At 37.3% G+C, this 9,532-nt stretch overlaps 1 long non-coding RNA gene across 2 annotated transcripts; it reads left to right on the top strand.

Moving 5' to 3' along the window:
- Positions 1 to 5,282: 5,282 nt before the first annotated feature.
- Positions 5,283 to 8,670, top strand: LOC147509131 (uncharacterized). Of its 2 annotated transcripts, XR_015218362.1 has the most exons (3): positions 5,283 to 6,729; positions 6,764 to 7,793; positions 7,895 to 8,670. It is a non-coding gene; the product is annotated as an uncharacterized LOC147509131 (long non-coding RNA). The 2 variants fall into 2 exon arrangements; XR_015218361.1 differs by having other exon boundaries at positions 5,283 to 7,793.
- Positions 8,671 to 9,532: the final 862 nt, after the last annotated feature.

Genomic DNA, 9,532 nt, shown 5'->3' on the forward strand with positions numbered 1-9,532 from the left:
ATTAAATTTTGAAGCAAATAAGTATCCAGCAAAAGGCATGCTCATCCACTTATTTAAGGGTGCGTAACCTTCTTCATGTAGGATTTCCTTCATCGAATAAAAAACCTCACTTTGATTGTACAAAGTACAATAAAGGGGGAGGTTGTCAGTAAGCTCTTCGTACAACTCCCTTCTCATCTGTGGCCATTCTTCTTGACTTCTTCCTAATGTAATGCGAGAAAGCTCTATAACCCTTGATTTGCCATCGCCAACGTGGTCATGGACTCTAACAATGTATTTATGCATTTCTTCAGGAATATCCAACCCGTAATCCTTAGGACCCCTCGTCTTTCCAAAGTCTAAGCCATCTCTCACATTTCGTGGTGTGACTGTTTTTGGAGAAGGCTTATTTCGTGGTGTGGTTGTTTTTGGTGTTTTGGGAGAAGGTTTATTTCTTGGTGTGGTTGTTTTTGGTGTTTTTGGAGAAGGCTTATTTATTGGTTTGGTGTGGATGTTTTGGGTTGGTAGTTTTGGAGAAGACTTCTTTCTTGGTGTAGTGTGGGTGTTTTGGGTGGGCGTAGTGTTTGGTTGTGACGAGACCCACTCTTCATGGTCACGTTGAGAATGTTCAAAATGAGATGGATCTCGCTTTGAAGAGTTATCATCTCCAGTTTGAAGCTTTCTGCTGCAGCTACCTTCGGCCGACCTTTGGTTTTGCTTCCTCACAAGGCGGTACTAGCCATGTACTTTTCGATGCGGCAATCTCCATAAGCTTCCTAATCATAACCCTCGCTCTTCTTCGTAAAACCATTGCAAACCTATTCATGAACAAGTCCATCGAAGGTGCAACATCGGGACCAACACCCAATCGACACATTGGGAGAAGCGGACAATGTTTTCCAAAGGGGTCGATAGCGGACAAAGGGATGGACCGCTCTTGCTCTTCAAACTCAATTAATTCATGAGCACATGGCAGTCCATGACTTCGTCGCCAAATAGCACCAACACCTTATCTCTCCATCTTTAACACGCTTTTACGGGTATCTATTTCTTCAAATAACAAGTCTAAACACTTGCGTGAGACAAGGCCTCCGAGTTCACGAAACAAAGGAATCCGGTGGTGGTGCTGAGTTACAATCATACTTTCTCGAAGGTAGCTCTAATCTCGGACATCCGGATCTCTAGAATCGGGTGGATTAAGCTTAAACATACTCAAAAAATCATGGCCGGTTTGCATTTCCTAGTACACGCTTCACGAGCATGAGACCCTTCAACTCTATTGGTCGTTGTACTCCCAAAGTGAATGTGTTGGTGGTCCAACAACATATGAATCGATCCCCGTGGAGGAAACCAAGTCTCTCGCAAGAAATAACAAACAAAATTGGAGTATTTCAACCCCGTAATATTTTTCCAAAGCATCCCATCTGTTGGAAAATAACCCTCATCTTCGATTTGACTACTGGTGTTCCCTAAACCGGGCCTTTCTACAAGTTTCAGTTGGAAAAATATCATAACATTTTGAAAGGGACGACGTAGCGATATGCCATCTACATAGATGCTTGTGTCGTTAGGAAAAACTCGTCGGTGGCACTCATTAGGGCTAAGTCCCCGCTGCGGACCACGATCACGGATGGGCTTATGTCACCAAGCAAACCACTAAAATGATGCGGGGGGCCCACTCATAGTCATTGTTGTCTCGGCAAAGACGACACGACATGACACGGTGAAAGATTTCCACGTTGAAGTCACCCCTACAAACCGCATGCGAAAAGGCCACCGATACCGTTAGTTTTGTAGGTAGCGTCTAACATGAAAAACTGTTGGAAAAGTCGAGCCAACTTAACACCTTCCGGATGGGCCCATAACAATCCCGTTATCTCCTCGGTATTCTCATCCCTGTCTCAACTCCTCAAAATAATGTTCTTTTGCTAACAACTCACGCAATCAGTAATTGTGTGAGACCGTTCATATCAATTTCCTCACCTTACGCGCTTGCGGTGTAGACTTAGGATATACTAGAGATGTTATCATGATACCTATTCTTGATGGAATCCAATATTTGTTTAGGTTTTATTCCACACTTACTCATCTCGACAAATACTCGAACTCTGGAACGGTTAGGGAAAGTAGCAAATGCATGTCCTTCAAGGGTCTTCGCCAATGGATGGTTGTGAACACCATTAAGAGCGACAATTTTCCAACTATCGGCAATTGCAGCGTTGGAAAATACCTTTTAACTTAAATGGACATCCCGATTTCTTGGTTCCGACCTTCTCTTATTAGCCTTCTCTTAGCCTTCCTTCTTGTGTGACCGATACACACCCGAAAGCACTTTCATAAAGCCAAATTCAATCTTGCTACTTTCGGTTTCCTTTGGCACACTCCGACTTTTCAATGACTACAACAACATTAACTTGTCTTCCTCTAGCGGTTGCCCAATCGATTGCCTCATTCGTGTATGAAAGACCTACACACATAAAAAAACAACAACTATTATTAATACACTAATAAAATTATATTTAGAAAATTTAAAAAAAAAAAAAAATCAATGCCTACTCAATCATACCTCTTCTGTAGTAAAAATTTCTGTTGTATCACTTAAAATCGGTTGACAATCCACATCATTCGAGTTTGCGAAGATCGGTTCCGGATAGCGGCAAAAGAATTCTACATATAGAAGAATAAAACAAGAGTCTCAAACAATGCATTTAGTTTCAAACGACCCAGCCATGTAGTTTCATCAAGAGTCCAAACGACCCGGCCATGTAGTTCTATAGTGTAATGAAACGACCTGGCCATGTAGTTCGGTAGTGTAATGAAACGACCCAGCCATGTCGTTCGTAGTGTTCTCAAACTACACGCCATGTCGTTCAGTAGTGTTCTCAAACTACAGGCCCATGTCGCTTGATAGTGTTACCAAAGCGACCACCATGTCGTTTGGGCTCGGGTTTTGCATTCATTCATTTTGCATCCATTCATTCATTCATTCAATCAATCAAGTGTTTTGTACTCATTTTAATCAAGTGTTACCTCATTATTTAGGTTTGCATTTTGTCGTCGACGATTTCTTGGAATTTCATTTGCTCGACTTGTCGATCTTCAAATTCTTCACCTTGACCTTCAACATTTTGTTCCACTTCTTCACTTTCAACATATCTTCTATTTTCTCCTTCTCTAATTTGTTGTTCTTCTCTAATTTGTTGTTGTACATCAAACATTACCTCAAATACTTCTTCTTCATCTTCATGTTCCATTTAGAGAAACTTGAGTGTGTAGAAACTTGAGTGTGTAGAGAAACTTGGTATTCTATGTAAACCCTAAACTCTAAACCGAGTGAATGAGTATTCTATATATATTTGAAATTTTGATATATTTCAAATAATTGAGTGAAATATATTTGTAAACCCCCAAACTAGTTTATTATTTACAATTGAATAAAAAATGGAAAATAACAAGTTTAGATATAAAAGCAGATTATTATTTTAGATTTGGATAATTTAGTGAAATATGTTTGAAATTAAATTTTTTTTTTTTTTTTTTTTTTGTCGAAGTCTGAAATTTGTAAACCCTAAACCCTAAACCCAAACCCCAAACCCCCAAACTAGATTATGATTCAAAATTTGAAAAGAAAATAAAAAAAATAATAAGTTTATAAATAAAACAAATTATTATTTTGAATAATTAAGTAAAATTTGTTAGCACAAAATTTGTAAACAACTCTAAACCCTAAACCCTAAATCTCAACCTAGTTTATGATTCACAATTTTAAAAATAAAATAAAAATAACAAGTTTAGATATAAAACAAATTATTATTTCAAATAATTAAGTGAAATATGTTGGTACTTAAATTTCTAAACCTTGAACTCTGAACTCTAAACCCCAAACTAGTTTATGATTCACAATTGAAAAATAATAATAATAACAAGTTTAGATATAAAACAAATTATTATTTTAGATTTTATAGCATGTTTGATTACATGTTTTAACTTGGTTATAAAGATACTATGTCATTATACGGATAAAGAGTGTAGAGTGCATGTAGTTTTATTGATGTAATTGTGTTGTTTCTAACCCAATTTTTAAATCGGATTTCAATTTTTCTAATTCAATTGAAATCGTTTGAGTGCATTTGGAATCGTTTGAGTGCGTGTCCATCGTCGTTTGAGTGTACACTCAAACACATGACCAAGTCGTTTGAGTGTAAACTCAAATTACATGTCCAAGTCGTTTGAAAGTACACTTTCGGGCAGACATGACCATGTCGTTTGAGTGTTACTTTGAGTTTGAGTGTATACTCAAACTAGATAAGCCAAGTCGTTTGAGTGTATACTCAAACGATATGGACAAGTCGTTTGAGTGTTACTCACACTAACTTTGAAACTCTGCGGCCATGTAGTTTGAGTGTACACTCAAACTACGCGGTATGTAGTTTGAGTATACACTCAAAACGACATGACCGGTAGTTTGAGTGTACACTCAAACGACATGGCCGCGTAGTTGAGTGTTAGTGTGAGAGTAACACTGAAACTATTTGAGTATACACTCAACGATTTGTCATGTAGTTTGAGTGCACACTCAAGCGACATGACCGCGTAGTTTGAGTGTACACTCAAACGACATGGCCGCGTAGTTTGAGTGTTAGTGTGAGGTAGTAACACTGAAACTTCTGCGGCCATGTCGTTTGATATACACTCAAACGACTTGTCATGTAGTTTGAGTGCACACTCAAACGACATGGCCGCGTAGTTTGAGTGTACACTCAAGCGACATGGTCGCGTAGTTTGAGTGTACACTCAAACTACATGGCCGCCAGTAGTTTCAGTGTTAGTGTGAGTAACACTCAAGCGACTTGTCCATATCGTTTGAGTATACACTCAAACGACTTGGCCATCTAGTTTGAGTGTAACTCAAACTCAAAGTAACACTCAAAGCGACATGGTCATGTCGATGCGAGTGTACACTCAAACGACTTGGCGAAGTCGTTTTTCTTTTTTTTCAATCGAAGCGACATGGTCATGTCGTTTCGCTTTTACACTCAAAAAGCGACCGACCATGTCGTTTGAGTGTAAACAGAAAACGACCGCCAAGTCGTTTGAGTGTGTACACTTTCGGGCGACATGGTCATGTCGTTTGAAATTAAAACGTAAACGACCCGGAGGGTTCGTTTTGGCAATACCGGTTGAATTGGTTGCTGGGCTTGGGCTTTATGGCAAATTTGTAATATGGCAAATTTGTAAAATTTCTTTTTTTTGAGGGGTTGCCCAATCCAATTTGATGAGTGCCCAATGGAATCACCTTAATTAATCGAACAGGTCACCTCAACTATTCCTTGAAAGTGAGATTTTTGCTTTGTTAGCTACTTAGCGCCTTGTGAAAAGGATTCGGACCATACACAATAGTTTGCTTTGATGTCATCTTTTAGTTTGGAAAATTATACATATTATCTAACTCAAAATCGGCAGACATACTAAGGACAATCTTATAGATACAATTTTTCGGCTGTTGAATAACAGATTTTGACAGGGTAATTTCCTGATAAAAATTGAATTGGCTTCGGAATTAGCTAGTAGGGATCTTTGTATTAAAGAAGGATAGACTTAAACTTAGAGTACATATATTTTCATACATATTGATCTTCATCTAATATGTGGTCGGGATGATAAGAATGCCACATCCGGCCTGCTCATGCTCACATCAACTTAATTTTATACGCAACATATATTTGACCCCTGCGTGGCACATTGATTACCTGAAGCTCAAAACCAAAGATCGACTTTGATAAGTCATGACTTTGAACAGCATCTCGATTGATCGAATTGTCTCCAGCATTTCGATCAATTGTCTACGTAGCTGGTTACAATTCTTGCGTTTCGATTGTGGACTGAACGCAATAGTTTTAAATCGGACAAGTGACAAAATTTCCTAGATAAAACCACAATAAGAAATTAGTCCCAAGACCCATTTTTGAGTGAAAATTACTCTCAGAACCAATGTTTTTTTTTAATCACTCTCACTCTCACTCTCAAAGACAATTTTCGAGTGAAAATAACCCATAAAACCAATTTTCAAGTGAAAATAATCCGTAAAGACAAATAGTTTGGATTTGAAATAAAATTTTCCGATTTTACCCTTTATATCGTTTTGGTATGAACAATGATTATTTATACCTTATGTTGTTGCATGAATAATGATTGTTTATACCCAAATAGATGAACATACTTCATATACTATGTTGATATATGAACAATAATTGTTCATAGCTCATGTTGAGGTATAAACAATGATTGTTCATATCCCAAATATGTATGAATAATGATTGTTCATACTCCAATATGTGTTCCTACTAATCATACATTATGTTAAGAGGTATGAACAATAATTGTTCATATGAATATTGATTGTTCATAACTCGTGTTAAGGTATGAACAATGATTGTTTATACCCCAAAATAGGTATGAACAATGATTGTTCATAGCTTAGGTTGAGGTATGAACAATGACCATACAATATGTTGATGTATGAACAGTGATTGTTCATACTTATGTTGAGATATGAACCCAAATAGGTATGAACAATGAGTGTTCATAACTCAAGTTGAGGTATGAACCCCAAATAGGTATGAACAATCACTATTTGTATGTTCATACCTCATGTTAATATATAAACAATGATTATTCATATTCCAATAGGTGTGAACAATGATTGTTCATACTTCTTATTGACCACACATTATGTTTAGGTATATTGAGGTATGAACAATGATTGTTCATAACTCATGTTGAGGTATGAACATGTATGAGCAGTGATTGTTCATACTATATACACCGGATCGTTTTGGTTGGGCCAGACCGTTTATTATTTTGCATCAGGGGTTTACTTGACCTTTCACCTACTCGAGCCATTTTTAATTTTGCGTCAAGAGTATACTTAACCTTTCATCTACTCGGTCCTTGTGAGTGATTAAAAAAAAATTGGTTATAAGAGTTACTTTTCCCCGATCTGTCTGTTGGGGAAACCGATACCAATCGATCCCCACTAAGATAGCTTGAATATGAACACTCTAAACTCCAATCGAAAAATCTAAGCTTTCACTATAACCAACAACCACAAACCTAGTCTATGGAATTAACTATCACAAACAAGCAATAACAATGTAAAGTAAAACATACCACAATGTGATACAAGATGTAACGTAGTTCAACCAATGATGCCTACTTCCACAAGAGCCAATCCTTTTATAAGTGTGGGAAGGAAGATTACAATCACTCCTCTCAAGTCTCTCCAAATTTAGAGCATCATCAACGCATTTCCATTTTGCGTTGTGACACCTCATCAGTTTTGGCAGTTCAAAATTTCTAAAATGAAGGGAAGAAATAGCGCGATTTGTGTAAATTTGGGTAAAAAAATTTGGACGGGACTAGTTGTCCCGTGCGAATCTAAAGTTTTTTAAAACGGGAATAGTTGTCCCGTCCCCTATTCCACACATTTTATTTAAAATGCACGTACAAGCTTCCAGTAACATTCCCCGCGAGAGCTTCAGCAAGATAACTCAAAACCCAAATATTCAATCACCAAATAAAAATTCATTTTTCAACCAAATTTGTTTATGTTTTTTGCAATGGATCAATGTCGTCGAGCTGGACGTAAGAAGACTATTATGCGTGGCTCGGGGAGTTCAAATCCTTGGGAAAATGATAGTAAACTCGTATCGGAAAATGATTTCAATTTTCCACGGAGATTGAGTATTGTTGATCATCCGACGTTGGCTCCCGATCCAGACAAGCATGTTTCGTGTTTATATAACACTGATGGAGTAAGTATGAGTTTGTGAACATTGTTCAATTGATTTTGATTTAAAATCGTGTTTCGAATTTAACGTATACTAACTGTTTGATTAAATGCCTCAACGTGTAGAAAATGAGTTCGACAAAATAGAGATCGCATAATGCCAGTATTAAAGAGACTCGGAGTCATCTAGTGGAAAGAGGGAGGAAATGGAGCACGAAGAGCTCGAATTTTGGGAACACCTTTTGGTCTATTGATATCGCGGTAATGAAAGCGAGCATTGGTTGATCATCCATCGATATTTGCATTGGCGGAACGATGGTGGCACACCACGCACACTTTTCACCTTCCATGTGGTGAGATTGGTATCACACCACTTGACTTTACAATGCTAACGGGTTTAAGTGTGGGCAAGAAGAAGCTAGTTTTGTTTGATTCAAGTATCGAAGATGATTTTGAAAGGTTGAAGACTCTACTGCCTTCGTTGTTTGATTTTGAAGGTAGACTTGTTCTAGGGAATATGGATGACAGATACATTTTGAACCTGCACATCAGAGACAAATTCATGCATCGATTAGATGTAGATTATTGTTTAGAACATGAAGTTGACGCCCTATATTTGGACCCAAACTCTGCGGAGGAGGATGAGTTTATCAGGATTTTTTTGTTATATTTTTTAGGCCAAGTGAGTTTTACAACAAGAAAATTTGGAGTTCGGGCTGGTTGGTTAGCATCTTTGGTAGACCTTGATAGCTTGGAAGATTTTGACTGGGGAGGTGCTTTTATGCCACATTTATATACAGGGCTAGCTTGATTTGTTTGTACAAACAAATCAAATGGGGAAACAATGCAACAGAATTACTTGGATACTACAGGTAATTCAATAGGATTTAACTTTTAAGATATAAGCTTTTATTTTGTTAGTTAAATATTATATAATTTAAATTAATTAGATATACTTTCATTTGATTATTTAAGTATTGGTGGTATGAGTATTTGGCTTGCTTAAACCCTATACTGAGAGAGGATTGAGATAAAGACTTATGGCCTCGCCCACAGGGATGGGCAGCAGATGGTCATGCTAGATTAAGGGATGAGGTCCGTAATGATCTTCAAGCTGCTAGGATCCAAATAGAGACGAAAAGTATGAGATCTATTGTTTGGAGTCCGTGGCAAAGTTCTCAATTTGAGAATATGTATATATGTCAGCATAGTACTCTAATGTCGTTAAAAAGATTCATATTGCAAGCCCCTGATATACGTGCTTGGTTCCTTGGAGATAGGGTGACCTTAGTCACCAGAACGTGAAGTGGAAGCGGGAGCGAGAAAGCGGCTAACTTGGGAAGCTCCATAATTCAAAGTGCCTTGAGAGCGCATATACACATAGAATATTTTGAATAATTTCATAGTAAATACATTACTATATTACATACTTATGGTACACATCTCATTTTTGTTGAATAACAAATTTCATATGCAACTCAATTTAAGGTGGGACCCTATTTTAATTTTTAAATAGTCAAATGTTATAAAATTGGCATAAACGCTTAGTGATACCAGAAGTCCAAGCCCATTGATGCAAGCTAGATACCGCTTTAACTAGACAAATAATAATTCAGTCAAAAACAAAATAATAGTCATTGTTAGACGTTTTAAAGTATCCATATTTTATTCACCTTGTCACTCTCTTCTCTTCGTTCCCAATTCACAGTTACACAAAAAAAGTTTAAAACCAGAAGCATATTTGAAAAGTTAAATGCCACAACC

This window comes from Coptis chinensis, chromosome 3, assembly GCF_015680905.1.
Source record: "Coptis chinensis isolate HL-2020 chromosome 3, ASM1568090v1, whole genome shotgun sequence".
In the NCBI taxonomy this organism is placed as follows: Eukaryota; Viridiplantae; Streptophyta; class Magnoliopsida; order Ranunculales; family Ranunculaceae; genus Coptis; species Coptis chinensis.